Source organism: Triturus cristatus, chromosome 7 (genome assembly GCF_964204655.1).
Source record: "Triturus cristatus chromosome 7, aTriCri1.1, whole genome shotgun sequence".
In the NCBI taxonomy this organism is placed as follows: Eukaryota; Metazoa; Chordata; class Amphibia; order Caudata; family Salamandridae; genus Triturus; species Triturus cristatus.
Genome location: NC_140590.1, coordinates 477,365,032 through 477,386,812, shown reverse-complemented (window position 1 = coordinate 477,386,812; position 21,781 = coordinate 477,365,032).

Below are 21,781 nucleotides of genomic sequence, written 5' to 3'. Positions count from 1 at the left end.
TGTATGTCGAGCCCGGTGTCTCTAGTAATATGTCCGTCACCTTATTTAGTGTCCTGGTCTGCAATTTCGGCGGGGCATAGACTGATAGAATGGTAACATTACTCCTTCCCCATGACCCTGTCACTCCCACATAGGTTCCCTGGGGGTCTATCCATGTATGTTTCACACTGAAGGGAGGCGACTTTTTAATCAGAATGGAGACTCCTCTAGAGCCGGAGGTGTACCCCGCATGCGCCAGTACGGTGTATGCCCCATCGTGCCAGGAACCCACATTTCGTGCCTTTAAGATGTGTTTCCTGTAACAGCACCACATCCGCGTGGGTGCGTTTTATTTTGTCCCCAAGGCCGTTAACATTCCAGGTTAGGGCCATGAAGGGGCTATCCTCCAAACCCGTCATGGAAGACTGTAGTGTACTGGTGGGACATGTATGCATATGCAGTAATATGACGCCCTGTACTAGGGATTTGGTTTATTGAGTATGCTCTGCGAACTCTGTGACTGTACCTCAACAAAAACGTAATAAACAATACCAACTATTCAAATAGTTGAAGCCCCCTGCCATCCCTCCCCCACCCCTCCTCCCCCCCATTTCCACATCCCCAGCCAGAATCCTGCGTCCGAGGTTGTGTATAAGGGTGGTAGAGGTCTGTTGCCCACCCCAGCCCCAAACCTATGCTACAACTTTAAACTCTTGCAGCACCACAAATGACCCCAAGAAGAAAACAAACTGAAGAGAAGAAAGCCAAAGCCAAAGACTGAGGAAATAAATCTCGGGAGAGGGGAGGGGAAGACAGAACAGGGACGGGAGAGCTGGAAAAGAGAAGGAAAAAGGACAATTCAATGTCCAAGTCTGTGGCCTCTTCTGGCCTATCACCTGCGCTGGAATGGAGCTCTTCGGCCGCTCTGCAGGTTGAGTGGATGGTACGTTGGGGGAAGGCGTCCAACACCAAACTCCGCTATTATAATCTGGTCCCACGGCAAGTCTCTGAGGCTTGTATTCATGAGTTCAAGTCAGGGGCTTCTCCCTGCGGTACAAGAGTTTCTGTTGCTACGTCTTGCTCCATTGCTACTATTTCCGCAACCAGAGGAAGGATCTTTGTCTCCCTCTTCTCCAGATGTGCTGTCCCTAGTGTCTGTCTCAGTGCAGGGCTCACGGCGGCTAACAAGGCGGGTGGTGCGTGAACCTGCCTGCTGGTTGGAGTCTAGTGAACATCCACTTCGCCGTCGAACCCGTCCACTGCCCTTCGTTATATACGGCGTTGCCCCCTGCAATCGTTCTCTTTGATTTCCCTGGGATCTCAGCATCCTCTGAAATCCAGGGAGTTTAGGGCCTTTCTCCGCCGATGGCTGACAATTGCGCGGCGGAGCTTCCATCTGTTTCAGGACGGGGCGTTCCTCAATCCATTGGCAGGCTTCCTCTGGCGTTTTGGAAGAAGTGGGTCTTTCCCATGAATAGTACCTTGAATTTCGCAGGGAATGGAAGCATATATTGAATTTTATGGTCCCTGAGTTTCATCTTCATGGAATCATAGGTGCGCTTTTGCACCTCTCTGCTGTAATCAGGGAAAATCATTATACGTGTGTTTTCATGTCGTATATCCCCAAGTTTTCTTGCCTCTCGAAGGATCATGTCCCTGTCTAGGAAGTTTAGGAAGAGGGCTATGATGGGGCGCGGCTGTGCACCCGGAGAAGGCCGCGCCATCAGTGCCCTGTGCGCCCTTTCTATGACAAAATATGCAGAGAATTTATCCGCCGGGAAGGTGCGCTGGAGCCAAGAGTAGAGGAAGGCCGATGTACTTGTTCCTTCAATGCCTTCTCTAAATCCCACAAAGCGTAAGTTGTTACGTCTCGCCCTGTTTTCTGCATCATCGACGCGCCATCCCATTGCGGTGATCCTGAAGCGAATCTTCTGCCTCCCCCAACTTGGTTTCTGATTCCGTGACTCTGGCTGCCAGGTTGCGTAGATCCTGCCTCAGGAGCTTCACCTCCGTGCCCACTTCTCCTATTTTCCCTTCCAGTGCTGTCCTGGAGGATTGGATCGCCTGAAGAAGAGAGTCTGTGTCGGTACGACTGGCCAGTCGCTCCTCCCGGCGGGGAGAGTGATTACTTAAGTATAGCGATCCATTTTCCCCTGGCGCGGTGGTTTCGGATCTTTGTCCTTGCCCATAGTCGGAAGGGCAATAATGAGCCACAGGAAGAGCAGTGGAAAGTCTGGGACTGGCCACCCACATGGTAGGGGGGTCTCCTCACACTCCCATGGATCCCGGGCAACAGGGCGTCGCGCTGCCCCGGCACCGTTCAGTCTCAGTCCAGTCGAGGCAGCATAAGCCCTCCCAGAACGTCCAGGGAGCCAGGGTCCCCCACCGATGGAGAAGGCAGGGGGGGACACTCGACCCCACCACCATAGGGGGATAGAGAGGGTGGCATGGTCAGAGCCGTCCAGGCCCAGCCGGAATCACAACACCGTCCGTCTTCAGCTGAAGGGCAGCAGGGGGGGCTCTGCTCCCTCAGGGCGACGCAGCTAGGGCCAAATCATTCCGACCCACCACAAATTAGCCAGTGCGGGGGGCGATCACGTGCAGGCCCACCCTGACTTCAAGGCCTCACCAGGCCCTACTGGTGTTGTGTTCGGGCCCTAATCCTCTTCATGATGTTCCACCGGGCATCCAAGGTGTGGGGTGTCCACTCATCTGAGGCCTGCATCAGCTGGGAGGGAGGCGGGGCGCAGTCGCAAATCACGGTGAACGCCGCTGCAGCAGCCGCGACCGCCCGGGCTCCGCAGCCAGGGTGAAACCGCTTCAACCCACCACCGCATAGCCAGGTTGGGGGGGGCAGTCGCAAAAACAACAATTGATGGACAGAATGCAGAACAATGTCATACATTCACCCCAGTACAGAGATCTGGGCCTAAATCCATCGTTTATTTGCTCACCATGCCATTCCAGTTTGAACCCAGCCATATGCAAATCAGTCTTGACCCTGTGCCCCATGGGAACAGTCCAGCACGAACTGCCAAGCCAGGTCCTCCCTGGACTGGAAACAAGCATCCTAGGACCGGTTTCGGGCTTTCAGCCCTCGTCAGCCAGGATAGCTTGATTCCAGTGGCATGGAGAGCAAGGGACTCACGTCTGAGCATACCCTTCCCACTCGGGGTGACAAATGCAAAAACAACAATTGATGGACAGAATGCAGAACAATGTCATACATTCACCCCAGTACAGAGATCTGGGCCTAAATCCATCGTTTTTTTGCTCACCATGCCATTCCAGTTTGAACCCAGCCATATGCAAATCAGTCTTGACCCTGTGCCCCATGGGAACAGTCCAGCCCGAACTGCCAAGCCAGGTCCTCCCTGGACTGGAAACAAGCATCCTAGGACCGGTTTCGGGCTTTCATCCCTCGTCAGCCAGGATAGCTTGATTCCAGTGGCATGGAGAGCAAGGGACTCACGTCTGAGCATACCCTTCCCACTCGGGGTGACAAATGCAAAAACAACAATTGATGGACAGAATGCAGAACAATGTCATACAGTCACCCCAGTACAGAGATCTGGGCCTAAATCCATCGTTTTTTTGCTCACCATGCCATTCCAGTTTGAACCCAGCCATATGCAAATCAGTCTTGACCCTGTGCCCCATGGGAACAGTCCAGCCCGAACTGCCAAGCCAGGTCCTCCCTGGACTGGAAACAAGCATCCTAGGACCGGTTGCGGGCTTTCAGCCCTCGTCAGCCAGGATAGCTTGATTCCAGTGGCATGGAGAGCAAGGGACTCACGTCTGAGCATACCCTTCCCACTCGGGGTGACAAATGCAAAAACAACAATTGATGGACAGAATGCAGAACAATGTCATACATTCACCCCAGTACAGAGATCTGGGCCTAAATCCATCGTTTTTTTGCTCACCATGCCATTCCAGTTTGAACCCAGCCATATGCAAATCAGTCTTGACCCTGTGCCCCATGGGAACAGTACAGCCCGAACTGCCAAGCCAGGTCCTCCCTGGACTGGAAACAAGCATCCTAGGACCGGTTTCGGGCTTTCAGCCCTCATCAGCCAGGATAGCTTGATTCCAGTGGCATGGAGAGCAAGGGACTCACGTCTGAGCATACCCTTCCCACTCGGGGTGACAAATGCAAAAACAGCAATTGATGGACAGAATGCAGAACAATGTCATACATTCACCCCAGTACAGAGATCTGGGCCTAAATCCATCGTTTTTTTGCTCACCATGCCATTCCAGTTTGAACCCAGCCATATGCAAATCAGTCTTGACCCTGTGCCCCATGGGAACAGTCCAGCACGAACTGCCAAGCCAGGTCCTCCCTGGACTGGAAACAAGCATCCTAGGACCGGTTTCGGGCTTTCAGCCCTCGTCAGCCAGGATAGCTTGATTCCAGTGGCATGGAGAGCAAGGGACTCACGTCTGAGCATACCCTTCCCACTCGGGGTGACAAATGCAAAAACAACAATTGATGGACAGAATGCAGAACAATGTCATACAGTCACCCCAGTACAGAGATCTGGGCCTAAATCCATCGTTTTTTTGCTCACCATGCCATTCCAGTTTGAACCCAGCCATATGCAAATCAGTCTTGACCCTGTGCCCCATGGGAACAGTCCAGCCCGAACTGCCAAGCCAGGTCCTCCCTGGACTGGAAACAAGCATCCTAGGACCGGTTTCGGGCTTTCCGCCCTCGTCAGCCAGGATAGCTTGATTCCAGTGGCATGGAGAGCAAGGGACTCACGTCTGAGCATACCCTTCCCACTCGGGGTGACAAATGCAAAAACAACAATTGATGGACAGAATGCAGAACAATGTCATACATTCACCCCAGTACAGAGATCTGGGCCTAAATCCATCGTTTTTTTGCTCACCATGCCATTCCAGTTTGAACCCAGCCATATGCAAATCAGTCTTGACCCTGTGCCCCATGGGAACAGTCCAGCCCGAACTGCCAAGCCAGGTCCTCCCTGGACTGGAAACAAGCATCCTAGGACCGGTTTCGGGCTTTCAGCCCTCGTCAGCCAGGATAGCTTGATTCCAGTGGCATGGAGAGCAAGGGACTCACGTCTGAGCATACCCTTCCCACTCGGGGTGACAAATGCAAAAACAACAATTGATGGACAGAATGCAGAACAATGTCATACATTCACCCCAGTACAGAGATCTGGGCCTAAATCCATCGTTTTTTTGCTCACCATGCCATTCCAGTTTGAAACCAGCCATATGCAAATCAGTCTTGACCCTGTGCCCCATGGGAACAGTCCAGCCCGAACTGCCAAGCCAGGTCCTCCCTGGACTGGAAACAAGCATCCTAGGACCGGTTTCGGGCTTTCAGCCCTCGTCAGCCAGGATAGCTTGATTCCAGTGGCATGGAGAGCAAGGGACTCATGTCTGAGCATACCCTTCCCACTCGGGGTGACAGTCACCTGCATGCCAATGCTGACTCCAAGGTCTCACCGGGCCCTACTGATGTATTGTTCGGGCCCTAATCCTCTTTACGGTGATCCACCGGGCCGCGAAGGTGTGGGGTGCCTACTCGTCCTCCGCAGAGGCTCCCGGGCAAGCCCTCCAGGCAGCGCGGGGCCCCACAGCCGGCCGGCTCACCTGTTTCCTCAGTCCGGGGCAGCATCAATCAGCCCACAGCACTGTCTTTAGGCACACACATCTGCAGATGCTTCTCTGTCCTCGAGCCGGCGGCAGGGAGTTCTGTGCCCGAGGGAGTGCTGCGACCCTGTAGGATCCGTCCAGCCGCCCCAGGTCCGAGCGGGCACCAGTCTTGTGGAGTGGCTACAACGCCCCCCGGGCCCGCCGCAGTGGCTTGGAGGCCGACAGTCCTCCCGATAGCCCTGGTAGAGAGTTCTATGCCCCAGGGGTGCACCTCAGGCCCGCAGGGTCCGTCAAGCCGTCTCAGCTCCAAGCAGGCGCCATTTTGATGAGGCGTCTGAGGAGGCTTTCATGGCCAGTAGCGGCAGATCGGAGGCCTATCGTCCGCCTGATTGTCTTCACACATGTCGCCGGGGTGTCTGAGACTCTTTAGTAGCAAGTGGGATTGTTGACCGAGCCTGCGGACTGCCAGATGGATGTTCGGATGGAGCTTTCAACCGGAGCTCGGCAAAACCACATCCTAAGTGTCCATGTTGTTGGCCACGCCCGAATGTCTGCACTCTTGCCCCTGATCTTCATCAAAACCCTGAGGAGAAGAGCAAAAGGGGGAAAAGCCACTGAAAGCTTAATGCACCAGCTCTTCAGGCTTTCTGACAAGGCTGGAGAGAGCAGAATCTGGTTAGGAGGAAGTGCTGAAGCGAGACAAAGAGATCTACCCTAGGAGGTCTAAATCTCTCCTTTATCTCGCAGAACACCCAATGGGAAAGAAACATGAACACAGAGGACAGGAATGTTCGGCCTCAGCCTATTGGCATGCCCACTCTCCGTCCCCAGAAGACACAGTGCTATCCGAGATACCAGATTCGCTACAACCCAAGTTCTGATATGTTCTGCCAATTGGGCTAAGTGTGGAACCACGGTACATCCCAGATGCTTTACATATAACCTTGTGACCTGATTGTCCATTCTTATTTGGACTGATCAGCAATAGAGATACAGGGCAAGGCCAGAAGAGCTTAGAGGACTGCTGTCAATTCCCTCCGATTGGAAGATGAGTTGTGCCTCACCGGACCACAGTCTTTGACCTAACTGATCCTTTATAGTCATCCCCCGTCTCAAGCTGCTCACATCTGTGTTTATTGTCACTGGAAGGGAAGGACACAAGACATTCCTTTGTTCAAGTGAGAGGGAATCAGCTACTACTGTAATTTCTGTGACACTGTCTATGTTATTGGCACCATCTTGTAATTCTTTGTCTTTGGATCCCAATGGGATAATAGGTGAAGACTCCTGTGATAAAGTTCCAGTCATAACCAAGGAATCAAATATACATCTGCTGCTTTGTTCCTTAGCACTCTTAACCACTCCCTTGCTGGAGCTTCTTGGCAGGTAAGAAGATTTTTTTACCCAGAAAAGTAACTTCTTGTGATGTGCAGCTGGAAGGAAAACATTACCCACATCTGTTCTGAATAGAGCCCTTATGTATTTTCTCTCCTGCACAGGCAGAAGATGTAGCTTCTTCTCGTTGAGGAGGAACCTATGTTCTATTAGACAATTGCAAACCAGCTGAACTGCTCCCAAACCTTAGAAAAAAAAACACTGATTAGCCAGTCATCCAATTAAGAGAATGCCAACAATGCTTGAGAGTGGAGGATACCCAGTAATTGTGCCAAAATGTTGGGGTGAATACTATTGGAGCAGAATCCAGGCTGAAGAGGAGCACACAAAACTGATTATGACCTTGCAGTGCAAAAATCTTAGGCATTCTTGAGAGTGGAGAATAATTGGCATATGTAAAGACGCGCCTAGGATATCTAAAGACGCTAACACATGCTAGGTATACACTCACCATCTTAAACAATGGTAAGGAATGTAAGAGATCACTGTTTTAAAATCCAAAACAGGACGAAACTCCCCTTCAATAATGCATCACTAGGAACATATGGAGGCAAAAATGCTCACCTTTTGAATTACAGCTGTCCTGCGGCCAGACCATGTGCCTCTCCTTCCACAAGCCCCCACCCCCTGCCACACTTGGCCCAATCTGTGCCTGGTGTGGGTGCAGTGCCTAGCCTGTGGACAGGCCCTGCTCCTAACCACTATGGGCGCCGACACCCTGCTACTCACTGCCGTCGCCACACATGACTGACTATATCATGTAACAAAATAAACTGTGTCATTTTAAGTAAGGCAGTCCTATTGGCTTTGTCAAAGGGTCAGAATGTCAAAATTTTAAAAAACAATGGGCCAATTGACTTTATCAAGGGGTCAGCAACATCAACATATATAAAGCAGACCTTTTGGCTTTGTCAAAAGTTGTCAATAACTATAATCAAATGCATATTTCATATATTCACGCATTGCAATGCTTGACAATACTGATTGCCACACAATATTTTGAATAAAGCATTATTAAAAAAGTTTTGAAATGTCTTTGAGACTTTTTGAAACTTTTTTCAGGCCACAAAGTGCAGTCATAAAACCAACCACAAGTGGTCCCTAAACCTTTAAATGAATAGCATATAGCTTCAGCTTGGAGTGCTTTAATAAAATATGGTCAACTCCCCTGTGGACATGGATTCAAGGTCCCATGAGTTTTACAGTTTATTTTAATGTTGCTGGGGAAATTTTACATTCCCTGCAACCCTTCACAACATTAAGCACATTGCTTGGTGGTTCCCCTGCCCCCTCCAGGGGCACCACCAGGTTTCAAAACTATTATTAAAAAACCCTTGCAGGGCATTATGGGGTGCTCCTTGCACAGAGCAGTGAAGAGCTCATGCTGCTCATGTATTATTTTTCTACATCTTTAGATTTTATTTTTTGGGTGCTCTGGGTCCACCTGAGACACCCAACCTTTTTCTTTCATACTTTAGGGCCGCGGGGAAAGCTCAGCGTCACCTGCCGGCTCCCCAGGCAGGACCATAGTGGGTGTGGGCAGGAGCTGTTTACTGTTTTGAGGTGGGTGCCCCAGTGCCACCTACAACATGCCCAGATTTTGGGGGCTATAGGGGACCTCTATGGACCACACAATCCCTGCCTGCTCCCCAGCCAGCACCGATGGTGGGTGCCGGTGGGAGCCTGCCATTATTTGAAAGTGGCACATGGGAATTGTTGGGAGCCACAAGGGGAGGTAATTCCTCCAAGGCCCCGTGGCCCTTACCAACTCCCCAGCCAGCATCTTTCATGGATACCAACAGGACCCAGCTTCATTCCTTTGCTTCCACCCAGGTGAGAGCAGGTCATTTCTTTGCTCCCGCCTGGCAGAAGAGAAGTTGTGTTCCCTGCCTGGGTGGGAGAGTGCAGGCAGTGAATAAAGTTCCCATTTCCTTCCCACATTCTACAGCAGTATTCCGGAGAATGAGTCCCTAGGGCATCCACTTTTTGGCTCAGGAAGGGGCCCGACGCCCCCTCCCCTTAAAAAATGGCATTGTGGCATAGGGTCCCCAGGGCCTCTCTGAGGCTTGTGGAGGGGGCTGCATGCCCCTTTTCCTTAATCACTGAATCAGCCTTGTGGGGCGAGGTCCCTAGAGCCTTACAAAGGCTAATGGAGCGGACAGCATGCCCCATCCCCTAAATATAATATTGGCCTCACTGTATGTGGTCCAGGGGCCCTTCTAAAGGCTCAGGGATTAATATATCGGCTCCAGGGGATGGGTTCCTCAGGGCCTCCAGAAGGCCCAGGAGGGGGCTGAACATCCCCCTCTGCAACAAAAATGATTGTGCCAGCCTCCTGGGTCTTGACCCATCTCAGGAAGTGTATATTTTAAAATGTGAATCCGCAGTCCTGTTAAAAATGTTTTTGATCACCCCATCACTCTGGGGCTCCCCCACACCAGGCCCTCTACCCTGCCCCCTTTATGTTTTTGTTTCTTTTTACAGGAAAGGGGACTAAGTTCTTGAGTCCTAAAATGACTGTCACCACATCTTTGATGATGTGATGGCTGTCAATCAGATCACATCTTTTGATCTGTTGGATCCATGGATCTTCCGCAGCATGATATATACACATACATTTTGAACCCTAAATTCTCAAAAACTACTGAAAGGATTAAAACAAAATCACAAAACGCATGTTTTCTTGGTACAGATCTAGATTTCTGCCAAATTTAGTGTCATTCCATTTAGCCATTTTGACTGTAGCTCTGTCTAATTATCCTATGGAAACATGCATGGGAAAAACAAGTTTTGCCCCCTCCCCCTTTTTTCTTGGCCCCCCACATGAAACTTTCTAGGAAGAAGCTGAGATTGCTGAACTTTTATTGGAGAAGGTTTCGCCAGGATTTGTCAAACAGTGCCAACGCTATTAGCAAACCAAAACCAATAAATCCTTTTCTTATGGAAAAGTGGTTGTAACTGCATAATGTTTTAAACTCAAGAAAATAACTGAAATTCACCAGTTAACGCTATCTCTAGCAACTATAGCCTGTGCACTAAGGGAACTATAACTTTCACCTCCGCCACACACAGTTTTGTCATCAATGATATTTCCAATATTAAAGTGATATTATCAATAATTTTATAGAACATGTCATGACTGATGTAATATGTGGGGTAATTCACTGTACTTAGCGAAGGAGCAAATTATACTTACCTTTGGGCCCAAGTCATTAAGGGGCATATTATCAAGACAGGCGATAAAATTATCGCCGCTTTAGCGGCAGAAAACAGCCGCTAAAACAGCGATAATGGGCTTGATAATATGCTCTATGGAATTCCAATTGAAGCCCAGGTTAGATGTCCTTCACATCTAACATGGGTTTCAATTGGAATTCCATAGAGCATATTATCAAGCCCATTATCGCCGTTTTAGCGGCAGTTTCTATCACCTGTCTTGATAATATGCCCCAAAGTAAGTATAAATCGCTCCCCTGCCATGCACAGTGTTATCACTGATTTAATTTCAGATTTTCTTAGGGATGTTATCAATGCAGTCACTGAACAAGAGAACATGTCATGAGTGATGTAATGAGCGAGGGTAAAAGCAGTGCACAGCGAGGGCAAAAATCACATGGGGAAAATGTGTTTTGAGCTCCCCCCCTTTTCTTTGCCCCTGCTTAACAAATCACCCTGAAAATTTCCAGGATGGAACTAGGATGGATAAAACTTTTTATTGGTCAAATGGCACCAAAGTTATTAGCAAACCAAATAAATAGATTTTGTTTGGATCCCGGTCCCCACTTTAATAACACAGAGGCGTCCGACACAATAGTTCACACTAATACATTTTCACAGCGGGCAAAAAAGATATGCAAATTCCACCAAAACATAAAAGAACAAATACAGTAGAGACATGGCCAAACAACTGTAGAATAAATTCAATGAAACAGGGATAAAGCCAGCAAAACCTCTGAAGATAAAGCTCCCAAATGGCAAACTTTGTTCGTCATGGGGCTATTTTACTGTATCAATTAATGGTGACATCAGTAAAGACATAACCAGTCAAATGGATCATCTGTCCAGTGAAAAGAGGAGGTGGAAACCCTAGTAAGTAGTGCACGGCTATTGCTCTAAAAATATATATTCAGAAACACAAAAGCTTCTTAATCAAACACTGAGAAAAAAATCACTAAAAAACAAGCATATGTAAAGTCATTAGGTACGATGCTCATACTCAAGTACTGAAAAAGACAATAAAAAACAAATGCTTTGCTTATACTGTGGAGGGATGATTTAAAGAATATAGGAGCATATTATCAAGCACGGCATTAAAATTATCGCCACTTTAGCGGCAGAAAACTGCCGCTAAACCGGCGATAATGGGCTTGATAATATGCCGCAGAGAATTCCAATAGAAGCCCATGTTGACACCAGAACATGGGCTTCTATGGGAATTCTCAAGGGCAATTTTAACACCGTTTCATGATAATATGCCCCTAAATATGTAATAATGGGGTGTTTTCTTTTGAAATGGAGATGGACAGATACACTCAAACAACCAAAAGAAAGAAGGTGAGTGAGCTAATTTAGTTTCTGATTCACAATGCCCCGGGCAATCGTTCCAGAGCCAAATAATCCAAATGGAGAAGGAGGCTGAACCAAAACCTCTTAGTAGAGTGTAGAATATGATATGTTGACCGTGAGTGTCACATATGCTTTGGACTTAAAACCTAACAAGCATTGGTGATGTGTTTTAGCCATGCTGTGACACTGTGCAGCATAGCGTAAAGATTATGAAAAAGTGCAATGACTTGGCCTCATGGCTGTTTCACTTTGGAGGCATGCATGCTGCTTAATGCATGTGCCAATACAATGATGCGGACATGATTTCTTTAACTTACCTATCCGAGATGGATCGGTAAATTTAAAAAAACTGAAATAGTGCCAATGCACTTTTAAGATAAAGCTAGCTGGCAAAATCTGCTGCATAATCCTCTGCCCAAAAAAATAAGTACATTTTAAAAAAAGATAGCAGGTGACAGGTGAGGGGAGGGAGCAGCAATGGGGGGGTGGGTGTGGGAGGTGCAGGAACTGGGAGTACGCAGATGTAAAGGGGCAGCAACGGGAGAGGGCGAGTGGGAAGAGGGAGCAACACTAGAGGGTGACAGCCACTTGAGGGAGAAGCACCGAGCAAAACAGCAGCGCGAGTCAGGAAGCACACGAGAGCGAGTGCAATGCATTGGTGGCTGAGGAGAAGCATTGGTGGCTGAGGAGAGAGAGGAACATGAAGTGTGGTGAAGTGGGTAGAGAAGTACACGATAGAGACTGCGGGAAAACACATGCACTTTTATGGAGTGACTAAACAAAAAGAAAAGTGTAGTGCTTCTAAAGTAAGAAGTGGAAAGACACAAGTAATGTGGCTACGTTCCAGGGGAGGGGCAAACACAAGAAGAGGAAGGAAAGCCCGCAAAAGCTAATGAATAAAAAGCAACAAATGAGAGAGACAATAAAGCTAACTAATGGTAAGCAATGAATCAGCTCCAAGCCCACTGCAAGCTGATAATAGGTCTTTTCTCAGACAGATTGCGCTGTCTCATAGGCAAGACCTAAAAACGGAAAAGAGAAATGCCATAATCAGAAACCTAGGTTAAAAAAATTAAAAGCCATCGGATCCTTTAAAGAAGGAGTTATTCACTGCAAGATAATAAATGTTTTAAGAAAGAACAGTCAGGATAGTTTGTATGTTATAGTTGAAAAAAGCACATCGCCTTTGATAGAGCGTCATGTTTTTCTGAAATTTGTAGGGGTGCACCATATTCACCGTTAGTCAGCACCCGCGTATTAATCGATGTAGGTTAAGTGTGCCATAAAAATGTATTACTAGAATTGTTTAACATAGAGGTGATTAGAATTGTAACCATGCTTTTTATGATAAGTAATGTTGCAGATTATCGTGAATGTATTTTAGTAAATCATAATGATTAGTTTACGCAATGCAATGTATTAGGTTAAATGTGTGCCATGTTAAAGTTACACGTGCAAGTTGCTTATTCACGTATAAAAGTGATGAACTAAGGCTTAGAGTGTGATGTAGTAATGTGTTTAACAGTGTAAAGGCCTGATCGCATATACGTTTGAAGAGAAAGGCATGTTAATTTTCTTATGTTAGCTGAACGTTGTAGGTCGAAAATGATTTCCCTTGGTAAAGGCTTTGGGTTGCAGGAGAATGGAAATCTTAGAGAAGAGGAAAGTTTTCGTTCCCATGTTTCTGTTGCAGGTGCAAGGACATTTAGCTTGTTAGTGAGACTAGCTCTTTGTTTTAGGCGTTAGGATGGTACGAGAAGCCAACAGGGGAGAACATTGGAATGTGAGGATGATACTTTCAGCGGAGAAGGTGCCTGGGACCCAAGGTCAAGCTAACTTTGAGAACTTTGCAAAGATGGCAGATGCTGGAAATACTCACCGTAGAGCTAAATTAGTGATAGGTACACTCTTAGGGTTGGTGATAGTTTCTATAGTTATAATAGTTGTAGCCTCATATATCGTTTCACATGAGCAGGAGGGGGAGGTACAGGGGACATCTACACCTACCACCTCTAGCCAGAAGGAGGTTACTATAGGAGCTAAAAGAGCTTTGCACCTCGAAGAGAGTCGTAGATTTCACATAGATATATCTAGAAGTGATTTTAAGCTTAATGCGTATGCAAAACTGTTGTATGAATATGTGGATGCGATGGATGCAAAAGATTGCTATGTGTAGATGAGGGTATTAGATACCATCACCTTCCACTAACCTATGGAATTTCTTGTAGTTTGTTGCTTAGTATCTTTTATGAGAGAGGACAGTTTGAGTATTTCTTTTCCAATTACGATGCAGTACTTCCCGAAGTTCCAGCTTACAAGAATTTGAATAAATATGATTATTACAAGTCAGAGGACAAACTCCGGAAGTATTTCATACCGCCTTTGGAATTGGATACGGCTTATGCTTACCGACATAATTTGACATGTTCATTGTCAGATACAGAAAAGAAGTTTGTAGGTCAAGTAGAAGATAGATATAGAAAACTAACACAGACACGAAATAGAGGAGATAGTCCAGTAGATTGGACTGACGAGGAGAGATTACACAGATCTAAGGGGAGTCATGGTCCCATAGCATTGGACCAGGTGCAAAAGGGGAAGTTGTGTGTGAGACATCCTCAGACCTACTATGAAAAGGTTTCGGTAGGACAAAGTACGTGTGATCATATCTTTACAATGGAAGATTCTGCAAAAAACTTTTTGCAAGGCTCGGTGCAAGTGATTCCAACTGTGTATTATGTGTGTGGAAGGAATGCCTATGTGAGGTTGCCAGCGAATTGGTATGGTACATGTTATTTAACTATTATTTTTCCGAAAATCTATCATGCGGAAGAATTGGAGCTTTTGGTAACTGGACATCATTCTAAAGTACGGAGAGCTGTGAGTGCGGGAGCAGTGATTGGTGATGATTTTGGAGCAATGATACCAAGTTTGGGTGTGGTTCTGAATGATGTGAAGATAAGAAGGTTGGCAACTGTAGTTGATGAGTTGTCAATGAATACAGGGAGGTCATTGATACTGGTGGACGGAGAGATGTTATCGATAAGGACGATGGTTTTGCCGAATCCACTTGCTTTAGACGTACTATTGGCAAAAGAGGGCGGAGTCTGTAAATTATTGAAAGTTCAGGAATGTTGTACGTATATTCCAGAGAATAGCAAGGATCTGGAGAGATATATAGACAACATTACCACGATCCATCAAGAGATTGAGGATTTGACTGATGAAGGTGTGAGGGAAAAGGTTGGTAAAGGATTTGGTCGTGTGGGAAGATGGTTTGCGAATTTGGGAAAAGGTTTCCTTGGGTTTGTGCTAAAACCCCTCATCATTGTTGTGGTTTGTGTGATCTGCTTGTGGGGTCTCATCAGAGCCTACAAGTGGTACAGAGGAAACAGAATTGAAAGAGCTCTCAGAGCGAGTGAAATGCGAATGGCTAGACTGCAGGACAGTCAATATCAGGATATCAAGAATATGGAGAGGTTCCGACGGGGGAGGATGGCGACAAGTACTGTTTAGGTCGGTTCTTTCTCCAAGGGAGTTAATTGTGTTATGGTGTGATGACATTTGTCATCAAAGGGGGGAACTGATAGAGCGTCATGTTATTCTGAAATTTGTAGGGGTGCACCATATTCACCGTTAGTCAGCACCCGCATATTAATCGATGTAGGTTAAGTGTGCCATAGAAATGTATTACTAGAATCGTTTAACATAGAGGTGATTAGTATTGTAACCATGCTTTTTATGATAAGTAATGTTGCAGATTATCGTGAATGTATTTTAGTAAAGCATAATGATTAGTTTACGCAATGCAATGTATTAGGTTAAATGTGTGCCATGTTAAAGTTACACGTGCAAGTTGCTTATTCACGTATAAAAGTGATGAACTAAGGCTTAGAGTGTGATGTAGTAATATGTTTAACAGTGTAAAGGCCTGATCGCATATACGTTTGAAGAGAAAGGCATGTTCATTTTCTTATGTTAGCTGAACGTTGTAGGTCGAAAATGATTTCCCTTGGTAAAGGCTTTGGGTTGCAGGAGAATGGAAATCTTAGAGAAGTGGAACGTTTTCGTTCCCATGTTTCTGTTGCAGGTGCAAGGACATTTAGCTCGTTAGTGAGACTAGCTCTTTGTTTTAGGAGTTAGGATGGTACGAGAAGCCAACAGGGGAGTACATTGGAATGTGAGGATGATACTTTCAGCGGAAAAGGTGCCTGGGACCCAAGGTCAAGCTAACTGTCGTTGGAGGAGAGACAAGTTAAGCTGGAAAAGTACTGGAAGAAGACCTGGCCGAAGAGTTGTGCCGAAGGGCGTGTTCTACGTTTTTGGGATTTTGTATTAGGGACAGTGCCCCGAGGGTGGAGCAGTTGAGGTTTAGATGGGGAGCTAGAAGGAGCATCTTAGAACGAGCTCTGACTAAGTGAGTGTACTTCTTAGGAAGTCTTCACTTCTGACACCTTTTATTCTCTTGCCTGGGATGGGAAATGCTAAGTAGGGATGTCACCTTAGAGATAGAGTAGGGAAAGACAACTGTTTTTCTTTTAGGCTAATGATTCCTAATGTAGATATTGGTTTGACTATTGCATTTCTTATGCTTTTAGAGCGTGTTATTCTTTTTGTTCTGAGTCATATGAGACTCCTGCATAGGATATTCTTTGTATTAGTGCCCATTTATCTTCTTCACCTTGTGCTAAGGTATTTGTATGTGCAGTTATTTTTGGTTGTAATAAAATCTTATACATTTTAGATTCGGAGTCAGTGGTCCTTCCTGAATGAGATTTGATTTTGGTGATTATGTTCTAATAATTGGATTTCTTCCCCTCTACACTATTTAGCAGATAAAAAGATCCTGGCGACCTGAGAGGACTCTTGGAGATAATCAGGTAGTCAAGAATCCGGCCCTATCACCTTGGACATCAGATAGTCATAATGCATGACCCTCTTTAAGTACATGTTTTGAAAATGGCTTCCTTTGATGCAGTGCTTAATTTGCAAACAGAATAAGTGCCTGAGCCCTCAACAGGAGCCCACTGCAACGTGCACTATCTATTTTCCTTACCAGCACAGCCAATGACAGAGTCAACACAACTACAAAGCATCACACTTCTACAAGTGTGACAATTCAGACTATTCCAGGCCCCAAAAGCTATAAGAATGACTTGGGTGGCAGGTATTAGCCATTTTCAATGTATATTGAATCAATAGATAATTGTTGTTGTGCTCATCTAAAAATTAGACAGACAGGGCCACCATTTTTGAGACTGTGATGCTGTCTTAGGCACCAGTGTTGACAATTATGTGCCGATGGTGAGCACCGGAAACCACAGGCTCAAATTAAGCTCTGCTATGGTGTCACCTGGGTTTCACTGTTCTCCATGAGGAGCAGAGGAGCAACTAGCAGGACTGTGATGAGCTTCAGTGTACGAGTGAAGGGGTGGCAACGGCTATAAGTTTTGGCTTGTGATGAGTGGCTGGGGTCTACTACTAGAAGTAGGGCTAGCATGGCTGTTTGAGAGGCATCCGACGAAATACTGCTGGGGGTCTTGTCTGCAGCTAGAAGTAGGGATGCAAGGCAATAGACACCTGTATCTAGATGGGTGCTTGGAGCAGGGCTGACAGGGTTACAATATGCAGAATCATCTTGCTTCTGACAACCACCAGTATGTGATACTCATACACTATAGTATTAAACAACACATCATTATGGTACATAAAACTTAATTATGGTTTGCTGCACTTAGATGTAACTGGTTTCTGTTATAAATGGAGACATCAGCTTATTAATATTCTTGTGACAGATGTAAAGCATATCATAAACAGTCTCAGAAAACACATCATCTCATTGAGGCATTTAAGGAATTTTCTCACTCTTAATATTTGCCTTACACAGGTAAATGAAAATAGATACGTTGCCATTGAGCAATACAGGAGTGAATTGGTTTGTATTTAATAAAAATAGGCCTATTGTAGCCAAAACATTTTGATTGATGCTGAAGTAAGGAGCTGATTTATTAAGACATTGCTTTTGTGCAAAGCTGCACAAAGTGACTGAAAGAAATTGGATTATTATCTGGGGTGGGTCACAGGTCATAGACAGCAGGTTCTGTTTTTCATCAGATCCAGCAGTGTTCTGAAGTGGGTGCCTTGCGGTTCCACATTGATGCCTAGCAAGAGCTAGTGGATGGAAATTACTCCTGGGCATACCCTAACCAATGAGGTACAAGTTCCAATCTTACCTAGTTCAGTCATTTCAAGATGGCAATAATTCTTCGGTCACACTAAACCTGGGCTCTCTGGGCTACAGTGTGACTGGGGACTATACTATGATCAGACCGGTGTTCTCCCACATCTGACACCAATATCCTGATTTAGCAACCTCTGTCCCCCCAATAAACCCAGGGACAGAAGTGTGGTAGTACAAAAGCAGGGTTTTCAAGCAACCTGACAGTGGATACACAAGAATTGCCTAGACATCCGGTTTCCTTCCTCTCAAGTGCACCCCAAGGGTTATATGTAAAACCCAGATACCGGAGTCTCGTACGACAAGAGCAGAGTTTTCCAGCAACCAGACTGTGGATATAGAAGAATTGTTCCCTTAATTTCACGTGTTCCCCAAGTGTTATATGTAAACCCAGTAGACCTGAAAAGCAAGGTTTGGCACTCAGCAGGATTTGAAAATGTAGTTTCAAAAAGAAAGCTCACAGCAACCATCTTTCTGCTGAGCTCAAAGGAGTCATCCCTGCCCATTCAGTTAGACATGTCAACCACAGTGACCTATTGCGCCACTTCTGGGAGGCATTTCATACCTTCTTCAAACCTATTCAAATGCATAACTCTGGATAGATGTTGGAGATCAAAGACAAATTAGCCTCCTAGAGTTTCTGGCTGGCAAAAGGTACATTTCTACAAGTTACTTTCCCTTAATATTTCTTAAAAATCAGACTTCACCTTGAATTGGATTTTTAATAACTTAAAAATAGTTCTTCAATTAGTCCCATTTCCAAGAGACATTATTTGAATTTTAATGTGCACTCTGGTTTCTACACAGGACAGCTAGGCTTTTGGGTGCAAGTCACTGTTAGGACATGTTAGCATTAAGGAGCAGATTTACAAGAAAGTGACGCATCTGTAGAGATGCGTCACTTTCCTTGCGCCGCCCTGAGAAACCCCTGCGCCACCATGATTGACAGATGCGTAAAAAATTCTGGTGCATTTGTTGGCTCAAAAGTCACGCATTGCTGGGGTCGTATCGCAAGCACAACACAATTCCAGCAATGCATGGGGAGGCCTATCCTCTTTGTTCTGCGTCACTCCTTACACCTGCTCCAAGCAGGCATAAGGTTTTAAAGCAATGGCATCCTAGAAGTGGCGCAGTGAAATCTTGTAGATTTCACTGCGTCACTTCTATGAGGCCTTTTTTTTAGTGGGAATGCTCAACCTGCATACATTATAACTGACACAGGTATAATGTGACGCACAGCTTTACAATGTGACACATCTCCCCAGATGTGTCACGTTGTAAATGGGCCGCATTTTTACGCTGCCTCTGCACCACAAAAAGTGACACAATGGCGGTGCAAAAATGACGCAAGGGGCTTGTAAATCTGCCCCCAAGTTCCTACATGTCTTACATTTTAAATACCATGCTCCCTGCCTTGTAGGTTACATGGACAGCATAGGGGTTATTCATTAATATTAAAAAATGAAGTTTTGACCTGTCAGAAGGGTTACTTTTGACAGCTCGAATTGCAGTTTTTACATTGCTACAGTTAGGCTACAATGGTAGGCCTGAAGCCATGTTTGCACTGCCACTGTAGGGGATGGTAAAGTAGGTGCTGCAGTTCACTAGTGGTATTTTACTTACAAGCCATTGGTCGACTTTGTACCATATACTAGCGGCTCATAGGTAAGCTAAATGTACTAATTAGGAGTGATCCAGCGAACTGGGACCAACAGTTTTCTACAGGCAAGGCACAATTTCATTACCCAACAAGTCCCTTCACGCTGGGTTAGTGAATTTCTAAACCAATACCAAACTTTCCAAAATCCAATTTGTATCCTCATGTTTTTTATTCCAATTATGGCGATGCAATCTTTATATAGTTGACAGGGTTTGGCAAACTAATACTTGGTTCTATAATACTCATAAAACTAGAATAAACACCTCTAATAAAGACAGACTCATTTGTATATTTATAATGTTTATCTAAAATAATGTGAATAAATGTTCATCAATATCAACATACAGTACAAAATCATAGATCATCACAGAGTAACAATATCAAAGAAATAATGATAAAAACGCATTTCATATGACAGTGTATAAAGGAGTGGAAAGGCGTAGAGACAAACACTTTTGCAAATGATTATGCAAATTCAGTTTTCTGTCTATACTAACCCAATTGAAATAGGAAACTACTACCTGGCCATGAGAGCAGTAAGGACCCTGAAGAAGAGTCGAAGAAGCAAAGACTAAGTCAGGAATCAGCAGAAAGGAACAGCTAGCTCAAGTATAGGAGACAACAAATAAAGCCTCTCCTCACGCAGGTAGGAAAGCAAACCACCGACTAACCTAACCCCTCTCACCAGGAACTTCAATTATACCCTAAAACCCAGATATCCAACCCACATTTGTGTCAGAATAGTACATTTCTCTACACATGATTGGTTAAGGAATGGGGTGTACTGTCACACCACTCTCGTCTTGTCCATCTCACTCAATGTCTTATTGTTTATTTATTCAATTTATCTACTTCCACCCCAAGAAATACACATTTCTAGCCACTGTCATAGTATTCATTTCCTTCATTCCTGTTATGTCACAAATTCTGTGTCTCATTTGTCCATCTGTGCCGTATTCAGAAGAAATGTTCTTTTACTCGATGAAGAAACTGTTTCTTCCAGCTGACTCTTGGCAGGCACACAGGCCCATGAAGGACGCTCGTCTTCAACTTTTCCCAACTTGTTCAATATTATTCTGAATTTATTTTATTTCATTTACCCAAGGGTTTTCCTGCAGAGCAGAAAACCATGCTTCTACGGAAAACAATCACAGGCATTATTGATGATCACTTATAATACTTCCCTTTACGCACCCTCCCAATGCTGCATTTATCCATGCACAACCCGAGTTAATATTATTTTCCTATTAAACGTTAATAAAGTGCACAAAGTCAGCCATAGTCCTTTTTTCATTTGTCAAAAAGCATTTACGGCCTACTCCAATGCTTTTAGTACGCGCTTGCGTAGTAGCATTTTCCCTCACGTTAGGCTCTTTTCTGAATTAGTTTTAACTAGGGGTGGGCGGAATTTGCGGAGTCGCGCTACGCAAAGCTGCACGAAACGGTAAAAAATCTCCGCAAGCATGCACAAATTCCGCGAACACGCGGAATTGCTTGTTCGCGATGCTTTTTGCCTGTTCGCGAATGCTGTTTGCGTGCTCGGGGGGAAATATCTCGTGAACACACATTTTGAGAACGCGAACAAGCAAAAAATTCTGCAAAGCCGCATAACGCAGAATTTTGGGCAATTACGCATTCTCCGCGGGACGCAAAATTACCCTAATTCCGCAAATTCCATGACCGGAACGGAATTTACCGCCCAGGCCTAGTTTTCACTGCACACTGTTAATAAACGTTTCTGAGGGTTTATTTCAAGCAGGTTTTATTTCGCGAAAACCCTGCTCCATCAGGAGTGTACCAATTTCATCATGTTGAAGAGGGGCACATGCATTTCACCACTGCTTAGCAGGGGTAAATTGCACAGGGGTAAATTGCACAGAATTCTACAGTCATAAAAACAGTTAAGAAAAAAATCTGGGGGAACACCACACAAAAGATGGTTGTTTTCTACAGTGACACAAACTAGTGACATGTCATATTAAAATATTTACTTTCCAGCCCTAAAAGTAATGCATATATCACGTTGTACTACTTTGCATTACTTTGCATCAATGGGGCATCCCATGGATGGTCAATGGACATTCCCACGCTACCACCCATGGCTGTTAATGGAAAGACATAACTTCTAACAACAGACAATAACAATAAAAAATGTTTTTCATTCTAGTGTTTCACACATCACACATCTGATGAGTGACATGATTTAAAGTTCATATTATCTGTATTATTCGGTACTCAAAGGGTACCCTTCCAGAACAAAATCTAGTGCGCCAAGGAGACAGTTGAAATCTGCCCCATGGTTCAATGAA